At 45.6% G+C, this 19,210-nt stretch overlaps 1 pseudogene; it reads right to left on the reverse strand.

Moving 5' to 3' along the window:
* Positions 1–17,349: 17,349 nt before the first annotated feature.
* Positions 17,350–18,471, reverse strand: LOC115067187 (annotated as a pseudogene).
* Between the last annotated feature and the right edge of the window lie 739 nt (positions 18,472–19,210).

Genomic DNA, 19,210 nt, shown 5'->3' on the forward strand with positions numbered 1-19,210 from the left:
AGGGCAGCCTTTGTGTTAGGTTGGCAGAGCTGGGTCATCAAGGTCACAAGGCCAGTCCATAAGATAAAGACTTATTGAATAGATGAATATAGGAAGCAGGTCCAGGCAGTAATCAAACACCTGAGCTCTTCCATTTTCCTTACATACCTCCTATCAATCAAGAGTATAGAGCCAGATGAGTGACTGCATGTTTGTGAGCCCAGCACTCAGGAGGTGAAGGCAGGAGGATCAGGAGTTCAAGGTCATTTTCAACTACATAGAGAATTCCAGGCCATCATGGGCTGTGTGAAACTGTCTAAAACAAAAACAAAAACAAAAAAAACCCCAAAAAACAAAACAAAGCAAACAAACAAAGGGTTGGAGAGATGGCTCAGTAGCTAAAAGTACTTGCTGCCCATCTAGAGGACTGGAATTCAGCTCTCAGCACACATGTTGGGCAACTCACAACCATACCATGTGTAACTCCAGCTTCAGGGGAGCCAATGCCCTTTCTGGCCTTTGAGGACACCTGCACACAAAAAGCACATACACATAAATACATGCACGTGCACAGAGAATAACAATAACAACAAAAGATTGTGGTGAACATCTGTGATTCTGGCACTCAGGATGCTGAGGCAGGAGGATTCGATCTAGAATTGGAGGCCAGCAAAGGCTGAAGAGCAAGTTCCATGCCAGTCTGCCAGTCTGGCCTGAGGAACAAGACTCTGTCTCAAAAAAAAAAACAAAAACAAAAACAAAAAAACCCGATATACATGCATGTCTATATATGTACACACACACACACACACACACACACACACACACACATGTGGTTCAGCCACCATTAACTGAGCACTCATGGAAACCCAGCTGTGGTTTCAGAGACAATTTCTCATACTTTACCCTAGCCCCATCAGGAGGCTGCCATTTTCTCCCCATTTCTCCCCCCAGTCATCAGGATGGTTAATATAAATGGCCTGAAGTTGAGGTCCCTGAAGAGAAACCATGAGCATTCACTAGCAAAGCTGGCCTTGAAGACTGCAAGGACTCTGCATCTCCATCTGCGGCTGCCTTCTGGCCTGCACAGGCAAAAGCATCTTTTTCTCAAGTTTTTTGAGTCAGGGTCTTATGTTGCCCAGGGTGGCTTCAACTCACTATGTAGCTGCCTCTACCTCCCAAGCGCTGGGATCACAGAGGTGAACCTCCAGGCCCATCTTTTTCTTTCTTCCTTTCCTTCTTTCTTTCTTTCAAAAATTTTCTGATGGTGTCTCCCTATGACCCCAGATAGCCTGGAACTCACTATGTAGACCAGACTGGCCTTGATCTCACAGAGATCCACCTGCCTCAGCCTCCTGAGTGCTGGGCTTAAAAGCGTGTGCCACCATGCTCAGCACGCCCATTTTATTTGGACAAGATACCATTGTCTTGCCTAATTCTGTATTTCAAGCCCCTCCTGGGTTTTGTCCCAGTTGATGTCAGGTTTCCCATGGGCTGCCTGTTTCAGTGCCTAGGCCTCTCATTCTGATGGGACAAGACAAAGCAAGTATTTCCACAAGGACAGATGTTCTGCACTGGGGAAGAAAATATGCTAATAGAAATTAGCCTCAGCTAACTGTGGCAATTTCCCTTGCACAGATTGCCCTGAAATAGTAGCCATGCCATGTTCTTTCTTCACATCAGGGAGTCCCACATTGGCAGCTGATATGAGGCTGCAGAGGAGTCAGTGACCAAACCTCTGCTGCTACAGACATGGAGGTGTACCTAGCCTATTTGGTGGGCAACACCCAGGGCCATTGGTGAACTAGAAGAGCTTCATTTAACTCCAGGGAAAATAAACCTCGAGGAATTTAACAAAGGAGCAAGCCCAATAGCACATGGTCTGATCTCTTAGGCCCAAATTTGAGTTTATATCTGCTGTGCCCTTAGCCAGTGTTGGTCAATAGAACGTTCTTCAAGGATAAGTCTGTTCTCTGCCTATCCTGTTCAGCATGGCAGCTTCTAGTCACTTGAGGCTGTAGAGCCATTGAAATATGACTAGTGGGGCTGAGGAACTCACTGTAAATCTTTTGTTTTGTTTTTTAAGATAGAGTCTCCCTGTGAAGTCCTGGCTGGCCTGGAACTCACTGTGTAGGCCAGGCTGGCCTCCAACTCACAAGCGATCCACCTGGCTCTGCCTCCTGAGTACTGGGATCAAAGGCATGAGCTGCCGGGCCTGGCTGCTTTGTAAATTTTATTTAGCTCCCTGCTGTGCTTAAACTAAGACAGTGGAGCTGGACTAACCCCGCCCACTTCTGTGATGTCATCTTTGACCTGCGCCTCCCCTCCCCCACCTTATCTCTGCACCCACCTCCCAGATGGTCTGCAGTCTGAGTCTTCATTTGCTGCTCCCTTAGCTGCCTCTGGTTTTTGCCACAGTTCACTATGAAGGTTTCAGATCAGGCCTTTCCTCAGGAGGACAACCAAGTTTATCTAACATTACCCCCAACTCTGTTACAAATTGTTGCTCATCTTTCTGAAACCACCATGTCTGTTTAGTGTTACTTTTCACCATCTCCCAAGAGTGTCAGGTTCCCTCAGAGTGTAGGTGCTGTCTTCTCACTCACCCTTTCGTGCCTGGGACAACGCCTGGCAGAACAAATGTTCAGCAAGCATCTTGTTTAGGGTCAGTGGACACGCCAGGCGGCCACACTGTGTAGGCAGCCCACTCCCTTGGTGAAGTGGTGATGGTCAGGCCTTCAGCACCCTTGTCTGGGTAACCCCACCTGAGTGGCTTAGTACAGCAAAGATTATTTTTTCTAGTTCTCTGTCTCAGAAACTTGGTACTCAGGTTGGTGTGACATCAGTGATGGGCACTCAGTGCATTCAGCTTGTGGGCAAGGGCCGGACTAGGTGGCCCATGAAGGCCCATGAAGGCCTAGAGCTCTTAGATCCTCCAGGTGACCTCTCCCTGCAGGTAGCTTGGGTCTTCTTACAGCATGTTCTCAGGAGTTTTCACTTTTTATGTAACAATTGGCTTCTGTCAGAGCAAGTAGTAGAAGCCAGGCTATTATTTCCTTGATGTATACTGAACATACCTCGTCATGGGCCATGTTGGGTGGGTGGAAAGCACATGGGAGGAGGAAAGAATCTATGGTGGCCACTTTCCCAGGCTGCCTGGGTCACTACAGGTGGTCCTGTAGCAGTACTTCTTAAGTCTCACTATGTTCGGTGTCCTCACTGTCCCCCCACCCTTGGGGGGTTGGTTAAACATAGGTCTGCTAGGTCTGGGGTAGAGCCTAAAACTCTACTATTCCTAACCAGCCCCCCAGAAGAGGCTGCAACTGCAGATACATGGGCATCGGGGCACACCCAGACCGCTACACTTAAGTCTGTCCCCAGTCCCACAAATGAGCATCCTAACCTTGGGGTAAACATTACCCTCTTCTGCTAAGACCCATGTGCTCAGCCCCATCTCCCCTGGTACCTGTATGATGCCATGGACTGATTAGCTTTTGTGGAATTCTGTCCTCCAAGCATGATGTAACCACTGGTATTTTAGAATTAGCATTACCTTCTTGAAAGTCTAACATGATTAGGTCCACTAACATCCCTTCATGGAGGGAAAGGAGGACTCACAGGCGTGGAAGGCAACCCACTAGCAGGGCCATGAGCAGTTCGTAAGATACCACAGGAGTGGAGCAGGAGAAGGGCCTACTTCTCCCAAAGGATATACAAGGAGTTAACATTTGCTGGGGGTGGAGGTGGGGTTACTTCTTTTCCAGTGTGTGACTGACCATAAGTTGCCCATAGTCTTGTAAGTTATCCCAATTAAATTCATTGGTTCACCAAGCTAGACTTGGGTATAATTGTTTCTTTGGTCTGTCATTGGTGGCCTCCCTGCCTGAGATGAATAGATGTCCTCTTCCCAAGAGAAGTTAACACCATCTCATCCCACTTCTTCCACACTTGCATACATTCTTCTTTTTTTTAGCATTTGCATTTGTTTCTTTTCTTTCTTTCTTTCTTTCTTTCTTTCTTTCTTTCTTTCTTTCTTTTTTTTGGTCTTTTTGAGGCAGGATCTCCCTGCAGCAGCCCTAGCTGGCCTGGAACTCACTATGTAGACCAGGCTGGCCTTGAACTCACAGAGATCCACTTCCTTCTACCTCCCGAGTGCTGGGATTGAAGGCGTGTGCCCTATGCTCACCTGACATTTGGTTCTTCTGTCCCCTTGTAACCTTAATAGGTGAGGCTTTTCCAGTTAAAGGATTAGAAGCCAAATTCAAACAGCAGATAGTTCCCAACACACGATGTGCAACAATGATGGTGTTAAAGCAATGCACACTCAGATCTTTTGCCAACACGACTTATGGCCCAATCTTTTCTTGGGACCTTGAGCAGCAACCATGGACCTGAAGAGCTAGTCAGTCACCCATTCACATGTAATACTGAGACTAAACCATAGATGCTATACAGGGATCTGCATTTGACAGCATGCTCAGAACTTGATTATTAAATAGGCTTTCTTTTAGATGACTTGGTCCAACTGTGTGCTAATACGTTTTGAGTGTGTTTAAGGTAGGTTAAGCTGTGATGTCAGTAGGCCAGGCTATTAAATGCATTTTTTTTTCGGTCTTTTTGAGACAGGATGGCCCTGTAGCCCCAGCTGGCCTGGAATTTGCTATGTAGACCAGGCTGGCCTAGGGCTCACAGAGATCTTCCTGCCTCTGTCTCCCAAGTGCTGGGATTAAAGGCATGTGCCACCATGCCTGGCTTTAAATGCATTTTTAATGTATTATATTTTCAAATGAAAATGACTCCATCAGGAGGTAAACCCATCAGAGGTCAAGGAACATCAGTAGTTTAAAAAGAATAGATTTTTCTGGATGTTTTAGTGCAGGCCCACAATATCATTTCCTTGGCAGTCTGCAACAGGAAGATCATAAGTTCAAAGCCTGCCTTGTCTATATAGTTAGAGTCCAGTCTGGTAACTTAAAACTTTACTCAAAATAAAAGAGGCTGGGGTGGTATAGTTCAGTGGTATAGTGCTTGCTTAGCATGCCTGAGGCCCTGGATTCAATCTTCAGTGCTGATCAGTGCTGAAAAAAGAGAAGAAGGAGAAGAGGAGGAGGAGGAGGAGGAAGAGGAAGAGAAAGAAAAAGAGGGGTTGAAGGAAGAGGAAGAGAATTGATTGGGGCTTGTTAGGCCTTCAGGACTGGCTCTATCCAGCCCCTCAGGTATCAACGACAAGAAACTCTTTGCTACCACCCTCAGTTTCTGGTATCTCTATCAGTTTCTCTATCTCTGGCAGAATCTGCCCAAGCAGAGGAAGAGATCTTCTGCCTTTGTATACTTAGCAACCCCAGCAGGAAGGGGTACCATTTCTCTCCCAGACTTTCCAGCAAAAGTGTCAGTGTTCTCTGGTGGGCCCAGCTAGAGTCACATGTCCACATGAAGTAGTCATGATGAGGAAGGGTGTCTTCTGCCTTGTGACCAGCCTGGATCACTATGAGTACCTGGAACCAAATGATGGGGCTGGTTCTACCTAAGTCATATGAAATGAAAACTTAAAAGGGGCCCCCTTTTTTCCCACTGGGATGAAAGGAGAGTTACTAAAAAGCAGAAAAATTACCCTAGCTAGGCCTGAGAGCTGACTTGGGTGTTCTGTGGTGATTGAGAGACCAGAGGGCAAGGGCTTTAGATGATCCAGAGAGCCTGCAGCCAACCATACCTCTCAAATCCTAGCACAGACTCAGAGAGGCCATCACATTAAACTGTAGAATGAGAAGAAACCGGAAAATTAACCAGGACATGCTCTACAGAGTACTGTCCAAGGGATATTAACTTAAAAGGCTATGTGGTCAAGAAAGGCTGGGTGGTGATGAATCAGGCCAAATCAACAGGACATATCAGTCTTAAATAAGCTAGAATAGCCTGAATCATCAAGAATTGGAGGAAGAAAAGGAAGTACTTTTTATAAAAAATTATTAAATCTAACTCAACTTGCAAACTGATTTTCCTCTACTCTCAGTGCTACAGACAGCCTAGGACATCTGTGACCCAAAAAAGTGGGAGGATTACTCAAGCCAACCATCAGTGCTGCAGCAGTAGACAGCAGCTGGAGGTCTGATCCAATGTACTTCTGACACTGCTTACCTAGAGAGGTACCAGCCCCCATTGAAGGGCTCAGTCCCAAGAGGTCCACAGAACCCAAGGAAACAGGTTTTTATGGCTTGTTGAAAAAGGAATTACGGGGCTAGAGATATGGCCCAGTGGTTAAGAGCACTGGCTGCTCATGCAGAGGACCCGGGTTCGGTTCCCAGCACCCACATGGCAGCTAACTGTCCATAACTCCAGTTTCAGTGTATTCAATGCCCTTTTCTGACCTCCACAGGCATGGGTGCACTTACATACATGCAGGCAATACACTTGTACACATAAAAGAAAATAAGTAAACTTTTTAAATTCATAAATAGAGTGAGAACCCAAGAAAAAGTTAGAAATAGAAAAAAATATCATCTAAGAAGTGAAGATCAGACCAGGCTGTCCTCAAACTCACAGAGATTTGCCTGCCTCTGCCTCCCAAGTACTGAGTTTAAAGGCATGCACCAACCAAGCCCAGCAAGAAATTATTGTTATTAATATTTATCTTTTTTGAGACAGGATCTTCCTGTAGCTCCAGCTGGCCTGGAACTTGCTATGTAGATCAGGCTGGCCTGGAACTCACAGAAATCCACCTGCCTCTGCCTCCCAAGTGCTGAGATCAAAGGTGTGTGCCACCACACCTGGCTAAATGTATATTTTTAAAAAGGTATTACAAGGGACACAAATGAAGAGCCCCAGGGGCAGGTGAGGTATAGTGAGGAGTGGGGAGTCTCTATCCCTCTCTGAGGGTCCCTGCTCCAGGAACCTCCATATGCTGGATTCTCTGGAAGCCTACTAAAGCCTGTCCCTAGGTTTTTTTCTGGAGACTTTAGTGCAGAGGCAGAGATGAAGCCTGGATAACCATGTGCAAAGGTGGTTGGAAAAAGAGGGTCTGACTCGACTCTGCTAACTTGCCGTGGGGAGCCTAGCAAGGCATCTCTCAGTTGCATTCCTTCCTCCCGGGGAGGGGCAGGGACCATTGGAATGAGGAGGATCTTCTACCCTCCTAGCTGAGGAGGTGGGTCAGATAATTCCTTAGTGAGCAGCTAATGGTGGGGAAGATAAGAGTTTTTATGACCTGGAGAAGAAGCCCTGAATGTGGGTGGGACCCAAAATAGATGTTAGACTATCTTACGTGCTCCATCCACCCATTTCAATAGATGAAGAAACCAAAGTCAAGGGAAAGCAGGGAAGTGACTTGGTCAAAGTGCACAGCTAGTTATGTCTAGGATTGTTCTCATGTGCTTTGACTCGGGGCAGATCTCATGCTGTAGAAATGTCTCCATGTACTCTCAGGGGAAACCCTCCTCATCCCTCACCCCATCGTGTTCCTTCTTTCTAGAAGGTGTTTGTTCTTTCTCAAGCACTTCCCTGTGTAACTGCTCACAGGCTCCACAGCAGAGCACCTCAGCCCTCCCTTGGGCACGCTCCCCAGTCCTGCAAGCCAGAGGAAACGTGTGAAACATGCAGAAGGTTCCAAGGGTCTGGTCTTGTGAAAACATAGCCACCCAACCATCAAGATGACGTCATTATGAGGTTAAACAGGCCTGTGCTTAGCCAAAGATTCAGTGCCTTGAGCCACATAGTGTGCCAGGCAGGAGGAGGGCAGGGGAGGTAATGCTTCCAGAGTCCAGCATGCACTGTTTATCCCTAGAAAGCCTGGGCTTCAGTGTGTGTTATGCTGACACAGGCAGCTGCAGTAATGTTGCTTTGAGACCCTCCTAAGTGTGGGCCCTTTTATGGGCTATTTAGTAAGACCTGGTACAAGCTTGATGATAACCACATAGAGAAGAGAAAAGCAGCCATTGGTTAGCTGGCTGAACTCACAGGTATTTGCTGATCCCACAGAAGTCAAGCTTTGGCTCCTCTCCTTGGCACATACATGACTTTAGGCATGTTTTTAAACTCTCTAGCCCGCTGTTTCCTCATCTAGAAAACTAGCTAGAAAGAGTTCCTGCCTTAAGCTTTGTTATGGGGGCTTTAAGTAAGCTGCCTGTGAAGTAGCCAAACACCTGAGCCCCCCAGAATAAGGGCTTCTTCAGTCATGTCAGAATGGAGGTTGTGGGTGCATTTCAGATTCCAGCGTCCAGCCAGTGAGTGGCAAACCAAGATGGTCACATGTCCAGCTCTGTCATGGTGTGGCTGGCCTGCTTCACACTACCATTAGGAGAAAAGCAAACAGCATTCACTGGGCAGATGAGATGCCTCAGAGGTGCCATGCAAAAGGCTTGATTAAATTGTCCCTGTACAGGGCCACAGGTACCACATGTATCTCCTCAGTCATCCCCAGGAGACTCTATCCAAAGTTCCCACAGAGAAACCGATGTGAGTGGGGTGAGGTGTGCACACCTGCCCCACTAGGGACTTGGATGGACATCCAAATGTCACCGGGCCTCACAGGCTCCTGGTGGGAGGAGTTAAGAGACTGAACATGGAGTATTAAGCTGGGTTTGCAGGTCTGGAAATCCATCTTTGCCATCTTCAAGGTGTGCCTTCGATATGAACTTCCCACAGAGGGGAAGATGAAAGTAGAGGTGACAGTGGCAGCTACCTGTTTGGAGACAGCTTCATGGCAAAGGTCAGAAATGTCCCAAGGCAGCCCCGTTCAAGGTTGAAGAGGAAACCACCAGACCCAAAGGGAAGGTCTCCTACAAAATGGGACTTGCCTGAAATGGCTTCTACCCTGAGGTCCCTGGTCTACCATACCTGAATGTGTTATGTCAAATTCTCTTTATTTGTATAAACAGACATTTTTCTGTTAAGAATGTCTATAATAACAGAAGCAAACTGATGGTGTGACTTTGTTTTGTTGGGTCTATGTAGTGTTGCAAATATGTGAATTGTTGTACAACATTTAAAACTTGGAAACTTGAGCCAGGCATGGTGGCTCATATCTGTAATTCCAGCACTCAGAAGGCCAGCTTGGGGTTACATAGCAAGACCTGTCTCAAAATTACTGCTGTGTGTGGCAGCACATGCTGTGATTCTAGCACTTTGGACAGAGAGGCAGACAGACCAGGAGTTCAAGTTCATCCTTAGCTACATAGGAAGTTTGAGTGAGGCCAGCCTTGGCTAAGAGAGACTTTGTTTCAAACAAAACAAACAACAAACAAATACCAAAACAGAGCCAGGTGTGGTAGCACCCTGTAATTCCAATACTTGGAGGGCTGATGCAGGAGGAATTTTGGGAGTTTGAGGCCAGACTGGAGTACCTAGCAAGTACTAGGTCACCCAGGGTGATACATAGCAGGACTTTTTCCCAAATAAACAGATGAACAAGGTGAGGTGGTACATGCTGTTGATCCCAGCAGAGGCAGGCAGATCTCTGTGAAATGGAGGCCAGCCTTATCTCCATAGTGAGCTCCAGGCCAGCCAGGGCTTCAGGGAGACCCTGTCTCAAAAAAACAACAAAACAAAGCAAATAAATACAAAGGGACTTGTGCATAAGACTCTAAATCTTAAGCTTCTTGCCAAAAACTCCCAAAATCTGGTCATGTGAGACTGACTTTCCACAGAGGGATATGGGACCCTGTTCAGTCAGAATCCACACCACTTTTGTGACCTTTCCACTGGATTCACTTCTAGTCTTATCATTGTTTTTGCAGTTTTTCCTCATTGTTTTATTTCTTTCACTTGCCAGTTTTGTATGTATCACCAATTCCCAATCTGAAGTTCCTAATTTGAAAAAGGTCATGCAAACTAAGACTTTTTCTAGCCTAAGCTTCCTGACAATCCAGTGTTGAGGCTGACCTTCAGAAGGAGCAAAACCATTTTGCCCAGGCCAAGAAGGGCAGGTTTACTTCTTCCCAAGTGGTGCGTCAACACTCAAATGGGCAAGATTCTTACTATTTTTTTCAAATACAGTTCTAGGGACTGAACCTAGGCAAGCACTCTACCATTGAACTACCTCCCCAACCTCGCCTCCTTTTCATGTTTCTTGTTTTGTTTTTTTTGTTTTGGTTTGGTTTTGAGATAGGGTCTCATTAAATTGCCTAGCCTGGCCTTGAACTTTCAATGTACCTGTCTCAGCTTCTGGAATAAGCTTCTCTATTGATGGCTAGAAAGCTCCCCAAGTGTCCAGAAATGATTATACTCCTTCCTAGAGTCTGAAGGAACACGTTCAGATGATAATACCATCAATGAATGCTATACCAATATTTGGGAAGTTCTTTCTTTGTGGCCTTGAGAACTTTGAATGTCACTGAAATAAAAAAGATAGTACTCTCTGATGGGTTCCTCTTCTGAAGCCGAACCAATGAGCCTCGTGATGTTTATTTATTTGGAGAGGGCCTTTGCTCTCCGTTTTGGTCTTCCTGGGAAGGATCTTGGGTAGTTCTTTGAATGGGGGAAGATCGGGAAAGTCACTTTCTGAGATCTACTTTCTGAGTAGAAACTCATGGATGCACATATACTCTCCCAGCCAGAGACAAGGAAAGCAGAGAGCTTCAGGAGCTGAGCTGCCTTGATCCTTAGAAGGTACTGGAACTGCTTTGCTGGGGCCTGTGGTACACACAATATGAGAGAGAAGAAAGGAAAGTTGAATCTTGGGTGAGGTTTTCTGTCTGGCAAAGATCATGAATGTTAAGCCGCAGCATGTGGCCGCACAGTTCTTCCTGCATTGCAAGATGTCCCCTTGATGGCTCAGAGTCGGCTGCTACAGCGTCCCTTTGCATCTGGGAATGATGGCCCAGCAATCCAATGGGAACTCTGTCAATGACTTGGGAACACAGCTATACCCCGAGGCTCATCCAGTTTGAGGCTTGGCAACCCCCAGGTTAGTTAATGTGTTTTATCTGCAAAATAGAGGTAGTAATGCAAGCTGATAATGTGAAAGGTGGGTTAAATGACAAGGTACCTATGAGAGCTCAGTACAGTGCCATGAGAAACCTACAGATACATTAGCAGCTTAATTAGGCTTCCGGACCCTCGAGAATCTACGTACAAGTACAGGCAACCTCTGACTTACAAAGGTCTGGTTTGATGATTTTTTTCAACTTTGCAAAGGTGTGAAAGTGATGCATATTGGTAGAAACCAAACCATGCTGTCCAGTGGGCTAGTCATAAGAAGTGAATTTCCTAAGTCTTGAAGTATCTGTAGCTGACTTAGGAAGGGAGCTATATCACACAAATAAGGGAGTCAGGAAGAGACAGGGTGTAGAAGATGACCACAAAGCACTAACTTCTATGAGCAGAGAGACTTGTGCCCCACAGACATTTGGGAAGTGGGAGTTGTTCTACATGAGGGGTGGAACAGTCTTACCCAGTCCCTTCTTGGCTGGGTGCTAGCAATTTGTAGTCACAGGGCAAAGAGCCACAGGCACTGGGTCTTGTGGGAACTCTGAACCCTGAAAGACCAGGAGCAGGACAGGGGGCAGCATCTGCTAAAGTTGCCCTCCTTCTCAGTCCCTGGTATGAAGGTAAGAGCTAGGCCTTAGAGCTCCCAATGCCCTGAACTTGTAGCCCACCTTTTCCCTTTACTGAACAGGATACCCTCTTTGCTGTTCTGAGTCTCGGTTGCTCCAAATTAATTAATTAAAATTTGAAGATCAAGTGTGGCAGAGGCTGTAAAAGGCAGGCATGTCTTAATTGCCCAGTCCATGTGAGTCTCAGAATTCTCGGGTGCAATATGGTTTCACATCTTTTACATGCCCAGTCTTTATTCAGTTTCTATTCCCGGAGTGAGCCCAGCTGGCACCAGGCCTCCACTCCAGATGAGCAGGGACTCCTGACAGCCAAACTGGTGTTTCTTTCCAGGCAACTTCCGAGAGACTCCTTGACCTGTCTCCTTGGTCTCTCTAGCTCTGAATTATCATTCAGAGTGCCCTGTAGCTTTGGAACTTGAAGCTTCTTTGGTTGGAGGAAACAGAGAGAAGAAGAGGCCAGATGACCTGCCCAAGCCAAGCTAGGAGCAAAATTCCAGCAGGAGGAGTTCCTGAGACCTGCAGCTCTGCTGTCCTGGTCAGAAGGGCAGGCACCTCTGGGAGTTTTTGAGTCTGTGTGTGAGAGAGTTGCCAGTAAAACAAAAGTACAAAATGCCCAGTTAAGGGGCTGAGATTGCTCAGTGGTTAAGAGCCCTTCCTGTTCCCGAGTTTGGTTCCCAGAACCCACATCAAGTAGCTCATAACTGCCTATAACTCCAGCTTCAAGGGGTCTGACACCTTCTGGCCTTTGTTGGTACCTGCATGCATTTGCACACATGTACACACACACACACACACACACACACACACACACATTAAAAAATTTAAATGTGCCCAGTTAAGTAAACAACCAATGTTTTTAGTATAAGTGCATTGGATCAGTGTCAGGGTTAGGAAGTAGGAAAAGAAACAAAGGAAGCAACCTCAACAGAACGAGCAGGTTTATTAGGCAGAGAATAACCCTGAAAGGACACCTTGTAGTCCAGGGTCCAGAGGAGAGGACCTCTTACAAACTCAGGGTTTTTATATTTCTCCTTCAGGGAGTGTCCTGTGTTTGGGATTGTGTCATATTGGGGAAGGTAGCTGGAGTGGGGGTTGCTATATGGTGGGAGACGGTAATGATCATTTGAGATGCTGATCTCCAGATGCTTTCACATTTGAGGTCCAATATTTCTCCTTTAGTCATCATACTTAACTACAATGTTATTGAGTATGTATCTGATTTACTTGTCTTTTTTTTTTTGAGATGGGGGTCTTGCCTGGTCTAGCCCAGGCTAGCTTTGTTGGAGATAAAATCTGGGGTCTGAGGATCTTACTGATACTACACAAAGGACATGTGAACAAAGTAAAAGTAACTCAGCAAGGCAGCTTTTACTTTTGCATCCAGATGTGTTGTCTCATCTAGAAGGCAAGCCAGTACACAGAGCAGGAAAGTTGATAGGTTTTCCTCCTAACATAAGAGTTCTGTCTTTTTCCCATTGGTTAGGGACTGACCTCACAGTTTTTTGCAGTTGGCTAGTTTTAAAAGAATCAGCACAAAGAAAATGAAGGAAAGGGGAAATGAAGGAAGGGGGGAAGGGTCAGTTGCTCTGGGTGATCATTCTTTTAATAGAAAAGTTTGGAATTCTGCACAATTATATCCCTCATCTTAAATTTTCTGCTTTAGGCTCCCAAGTGTGGAATTCAAATTTAACTGAGCATCTTGATTTTTATTTGCTAAGTCCAGCAAGCCCAGTCTTGGGGGAACCAGAAACTACTTCCTGGGAAGTTTGGGCTACAGACCAGCACAGTGACCCCTCAGGCAGCCTTGCTGGCAATACAGTTCACAGATAGATGCCCAGAGCCTGCCAGCCACTCATAGTTATTTTTGCCTGGACACCTTAAGTCATGCAATGGAAGCCCAGATTCATTCTCATAGAGTTTGCATGTCAAAGAAAACATCCTTTTTTATTCTTAGATATGTCCACCCTGTGAGGTACAGGAACATACAGTCTAGCGAGCGAAGGATTTATCTCTTGGGTGGCTTTCCCAGAAGCAGAACCAGTGCCCAGGATTTCACTCACAGGCTCACTGAGGGTACTGGAGGGGCAGGGGAGAAGCTGGGCAGCAGAGGAGCTGGGCCATCTGCTGTCAGCTGAACTCAGTTCCTGCCTGGCCCCATAGTGCACTCTAGAGCACAGGGTCCCAGAGTTGGCCTCACCTTGTGACAAGGGGACTGGGCTTGGTACTTCTGCATCTATCTATAGGCCCTGAGGCACACTTGCCCTCAGGCAGGGGGCTGGGTCTCTCAACCTCCCAGGTACCTCCAGGTGTGGTGGTTTCGGTCTCCCAGGCAATACTCCTTCCTCAGCAATGAGGTTTGTTGTGAACCTGCAGCAGCAGGGCATGATGGGGAGCTTGCTGGCCAGGGGACCTGGATGCAGCACTTCACCCTGTGCCTGAGCTCCCCCTGGTCACTTTGCATGTGAACATGCAGTCAGATTCTATCTAGTCTACATTCAAGAGTTTCTTTGTGGACAGTTCTGCCCCTCTTGATGTTTTTAAATCAATATGGCTGTCTGGGGGATGGGTAGGGAAAGGTGCTCACTATCTGGTTGCAGTGGGGAGAGAGATTCTGAATACCCATGGAGTCTGCAGAATGATGAATTCTTGTGGCACTGGCACTGTTCTGGCCTGGGATGTCCTGTCCCATCCCATCTGTTAGGAACATCCCAGTACTCACTGCTGTGTCTGTGGCCCATCCCCTTACCCTGGAGATCCCTTGGAACCTCTTCATCCTGACACCAGGCCCTTGAAGCACCTTTACCTCATCCTGTCCTGGGTATGTGAGCTATTTCCTACAAAATGCCAAGGGCACCCTCTCAGACTCTCTACCTGGCCACTTTTCTGCTGCACCACTGTCCAAAACATTTTGGAAATGGCCTTGCTCTGGTCATTTCCCCATAAGCCCAAGGAGGTCACTGGAGGGGCAGGGGCATGGCCACTAAGTCCATGCATGGTTCCCATGCCCCCAGCCTTCTAGACCTTTCCCTCTGGAATCTACTTCCTGGTTTGTCCCAGAGCAGGAAGGGCAAGCCCCTACCCCTATTACCTGCTTCCCCACTCTTTCTCTCCCCTTGGCACTGCTCCCTCCTCTTGCACTGTAGACAGGGTGTATTAGTTACTTTTTTACTGTTGCTGTGATAGAAACACTGACCAAAGCAACTTATGAAAGGAAGAATTTATTTGAGCTTACAATTCCAGGGGAATTACAGTCCGTCTTGGCAGGGAGGCATGGTGGCAGAGGTGGCTGGAAGAGGAGGAGAAGCTAAGCTCTACATCTTCAAGCAGGCACAGGAAGCAAGAGAGCAACTCAAGGATTGGAAGGCTTGAGAACTCTCTAAGCCCGCCCCCAGTGAAGTACTTCCTCCAGCATGGCCACGCCTTCTAAGACCTCTCAAAACAGTGCCACCAACTGGGGACAAAATGTCCAACTACTGGAGCCTATGGGGGACATTCTCATTCAAACCTCCACACAGAGAGAGGAAGAACCAATTTGCCCTGCTCATAAGGGACTATGAATCAAGAGGTTTAAAAATGTACCTGTTTTAGTATACTAGAGCTCAGAGCAGCATTATACACAACAGCCAAGAGGTACCCAGTGTTTGTTGATGCAAGAATGGACAAAAAAAATATGTTTAGCCCCACCATATCTGTGGTGCCACATCTCAAGATTCAGGTAACCTCAAATCAAAAACTATTTCCTAGAAAAACTGCATCTGTACTAAACAGATACAGACATTTTTGTTACCACTATTCCTTAAACAATATAGTATGATCCCTTGTTACAAGGCATTTCTATTTCTTAGGTACTGTAAGTTATCTAGTGATGCCTTAAACTAAACATACAGGAAAATGTACATGAGTCATATGCAAAATGAGACTAGAGCACCTGTGGATTACAGTATCATGAGGGTGGTGGTGGGGGTTCTGGAACCAAGGGGAGATTATGTATCCATATGCTGGAATAGTAGTCAAACCTAAAAAGAAAGAAGTCTTGCCATATATGATAGTATGGATGAACCACAACGGCATTATGCTAAATGACTTTTTTTTTAAGCACCCAGCTGATCTGGGAACTCTCTATGTAGGCCAGGCCAGGCTCGATCTCACCTCATACAGATCTGCCTGTCTCTGCCTCCCTAGTGCTGGGATTTAAGGCATGTACTACCACATATGACCTACATTATGCAAATGAGATAAACAGACTCCATTTATCACGTTTCTAGCATAGGCAAGCATAGAGACAGAAAGTAGAATTAAACACAGCTGAAACCAAGAACAGTGAATTAAAGAATATACTTCTCACAGATACAGGTGTCTTGCTACAGACAGTAATTTTTTTTCCACACAGGGGATCAACCCCAGAGCCCAGGCCTCCTTAAACGTTTCCATTTGTGGCCATTTTGCCCAAGAAATTTTGGTGACCCCCAGATATATAGGTATATAAAATAGGTAGACAATCAAATATGTACTGAAAATAAATCATAAAGAAAATTATTTAGCATACATATTTTTCCATTTATTAAAGACAAAAGCAAATTTGCATACTAATAAGAGGGATGTGCTGGTTTATTTTACATTAAGTCTTGGACTGGGGAGATGACTTAGTGGGTAAAGTACTTCCTAAGCAAGTGTTTGGATCCCCAGGATCTGGGTAAAAGGTGGGCATTGCAGCACACATCTGTAGTGTCTGCACTCTGAGAACAAGATAAGAGGCAGAGACAGGAGAATCCCCAGAAACTCAAAGGCCAGCTAGCCTGGAATATGTAGCCATGAGAGACCCTGTCTCAGACAAGGTGGTAGGTAAGGACTGACACCTAGGTTTGTCCTCTGACTCCACATATGCACCATGGCCTGCACCCATATCACACATATGCACACACATAATAAAGACAAATCATGCACAAAACCACACACATATCAAGATCAAAAAAAGGATCCAGTTTAGGCTGAATATCTGATTCTGTAGGGTGTAGAACATCTTCAGTATTTCTCAGAGTCAAGCCATATTTTGATTTTATGATCATCGATGCTGAGAGTGCCATTTCAGATAACTATGTAGCACAATTGGCAGGAGCATGCTTAGGGCCATTTCAGAAATTGCTGGAAATTCTGTCCTAATTCTAAGCCAAATTTTATTGAATAATTTTTTTTGTATGTGAAACTTAAAGTCAGTGACTCAGACAGCAATTTTTAGAATCAAATCTTCTCATACAATATAACCCAACAATATACTAATTTGATACTTACATACCAAGGAATGATGGAAAATATTAAAGCCCTTGTTTTCCATAATTAAACCATAAGACCAGAAAAGGTTTTATGACACAGTAATGATAATTCACAGTACATAATAGTCTCGAATCTGAGCCATGGTGTTTCAGGCAGCGTTTGCTGGTGCCTGGTGTGACAGCATATGCCATCCACTGCAGTGTGTATGTTCTACGTTCAGAACCAAGGCCATAACTGCAGTGAAGTTACACAATGGGAATGAGCACTGCCAGAAACACCTTGGATGCATCATGTGTTTGATTTTGAACTAATTTTTGGTCATTGAACATTAAGAAGCCTTAGATCATTGCTAAAATTTTCACAACCAATCCATTGAGCTATGTGACCTCACATGGGTCATGACCACAGTTTAAGATGCTGGATGCAAGATGATCACTCTACTATTGAGCTACATCCCTACCCTCACCAGTTCTTAATCCTTTACAGAGAACAGCACCACGAAAGCAAGACATTTCTTTTTCTGTTCCTGTCTTTTCTAATAACTCATACACAATTATTTGTCCTCTAGTTTGTTGAAGCAGTAAGTCAGACAACACTTGCTTCAATAATGTTTGTCAAAGTCTCTGATCATGAAAGCCCCAGCCCCACATTCATCTAAAGGGCACTCGGCAAAGGAGACTAATTTTGCCATTTTCACCCCCCCATAGTATTTCAGTATGTTTCTCTGATACTTATTCTTCTTGGGAGTGGTGTGAGACTTCTTCCTTTCCTAGCACCACCACGAAGTCAACACAAGATGAAGGGTGGACTCCTTTTGAGTGTTGTGGTCAAACAACATTCATTCATCTACTGGCTGCTTGCCAGCAAGCATCAGCCTTTGCTGATCAGGAGGAATTTCTTCCTTATCCTGGATCTTGGCTTTTAAATTTTCTATAGTGTCTAAGGGTTCAGCCTCGAGCATGATGGTCTTCTGGATGAGGGTCTTTACAAAAATCTGGCATCTTGGCTGCAGTTCTACCACAGATGGTGAATTGGAAGGGAAAGAGAATATTTTCAGGAAGGAACATTCAACTGGAAACAGTCCCAGCTAGAACAAGGATCTCTTAGGCTAGGTAGGATTTTACAAAAATGAACAATTACAGACATGTGTTGCTGAAGGATTGGGAGATGTGCTGAGAAATGGGCAATTCTAATGCAGCGTGCACATCATAGAGCACTTAGGCACACCTAGACGGTCTATGTCAGTTATATGACATTTTCCCCTGATTCCACCAAGAGACAAGGTGAAGGCAGCACACAGCTGTCTGGTTAGCTGTGCTTGGAAGCTTTGAATTACAAAAATGACTGAGGTAGCTGACTTGGTAGAAGAGGGTTATTAAGCTTACAAGTTTGGAGACTGAAAGTCAAACGACACAGTGTTACTTGCTTTGGTGGGATGCTATGATGCACGGCACATGGTAGGGAGCACAGGGAGGAATGTCACATGATAATCCAGGAAGAAGCGAGAGCTAGCTGAGGCCAAACTCACACTTTCAAGCACTACCAAGGATTCCCATGAGAACTACTTTATGGAGGCATGCGTGAAGCCCTACTAAGCCCTATCCTGAGAACAGAGCTGTCAATCACAACAGACCCTGGGGAGACACTCAAATCACACACCCAAGCCAAAGCCCATGGCATGCTCTTTCACAGTAAACTTTTTTTTTTCGGTCTTTTTGAGACAGGGTCTCCCTGTAGCCCCAGCTGACCTGGAACTCACTACGTAGGTCAGGCTGGACTTGAACTCACAGAGATTCACCTGCCTCTGCCTCCCAAGGGCTGGGATCAAAGGTATATGCCACCACACCTGGTCACAGTAAACTTTTTAATAAGTAGGAATGCTCTCAAATAATGGTAAAAGTATAATATAGTAAATACATAGATCAGTAAACATCTGGGATTTATTGCCATTATAATCCTATACACCGCACATATGCTGAACTCTGTGTGCGTGTGCCCGTGTGTGCTTGTGCTTGTGCCTATGTGTGCAAGTGTGTGTAGAGGTCAGAAGTTGCTGTCAAATGTCTTCTTGATTGCTCCCCACCTTGATTTTTTAAAAATTACTATGTGTGTGTGTGTGTGTGTGTGTATTTGTATGTATGTGGGCCATGGCATGCATGTGAAGATCAGAGGATAACTTTTTGGAGCCAGTTCTCTCCTTTATATGGGTTTCAGGTATCAACTCAGATTGCCAGGCTTGTGTGGCATTGCCACGCTTGTACCCTGTAACATCTCTGTAGACCTCTATCTTAGTTTTTGAGACAGTGTGATGATTAATCTTGACTGTAAACTTGAGATTTAGAATCACCTATGAAGCTTTCTGCATGTCTACGTAGGATTTTCTAGATTAGGTTGACTGAAGAGGAAGACTCACC

This window comes from Nannospalax galili, unplaced genomic scaffold, assembly GCF_000622305.1.
Source record: "Nannospalax galili isolate Female #2095 unplaced genomic scaffold, S.galili_v1.0 scaffold245, whole genome shotgun sequence".
In the NCBI taxonomy this organism is placed as follows: Eukaryota; Metazoa; Chordata; class Mammalia; order Rodentia; family Spalacidae; genus Nannospalax; species Nannospalax galili.